Source organism: Buceros rhinoceros, unplaced genomic scaffold (genome assembly GCF_000710305.1).
Source record: "Buceros rhinoceros silvestris isolate BGI_N320 unplaced genomic scaffold, ASM71030v1 scaffold39195, whole genome shotgun sequence".
NCBI lineage: Eukaryota > Metazoa > Chordata > Aves > Bucerotiformes > Bucerotidae > Buceros > Buceros rhinoceros.
Window position 1 is genome coordinate 6297 of NW_010414083.1, and position 489 is coordinate 6785.

Below are 489 nucleotides of genomic sequence, written 5' to 3' on the forward strand. Positions count from 1 at the left end.
CCTCTCCGGTGAACCCCGACCCCCTCTCGCTGCCTCTTTGGGCTCCCAGCCTGCCAGAGCTGCGTGACCCGGGAGGCTGTTTCTGACAGGAGCTGCGCAGGGGATGTTGCTGCGCCCTGGAGAGGGGAGAGATTGCATTCCGAGAGTCGCGGGGGGCTGTCGGTGCTTTCCATTGCCGTCAGGCTGCGTTTCGTTGACGTGACGGGTGTTTTGCTGCTGACGACGAGCAGGCAGCTTTGGGCAGGGGTGCCTGGTGTGTTGCCCGAGGAGCCAGGGAGAGACCTCTTCCCCTGCCTGGGGCATCCTGTGGCGTAGTGGCTTTCGGTGCTCAACACAAACGTTTGCCAGGAAGATGCAGACCCCACCCAGCCTTCTCCCGGGGCTGCAGTGAGGTTGTTTTGAAGTGCCCGATGTCTGCGAGCTCTGGAGAGGTTTCGGGCTGCGCAGGAGCGGTGAGGTGTGAGCTGCCAGAGTGAGCTGCCAGCCTGG

General features: G+C 63.6%; 1 protein-coding gene across 1 annotated transcript in view; it reads left to right on the forward strand.

Annotated features, from left to right (window-relative positions):
* Window positions 1–489, forward strand: part of LOC104494178 (ras-related and estrogen-regulated growth inhibitor-like) — a 6750-nt gene that overhangs the window by 3042 nt on the left and 3219 nt on the right. The gene's annotated exons all lie outside the window — the stretch shown is intronic.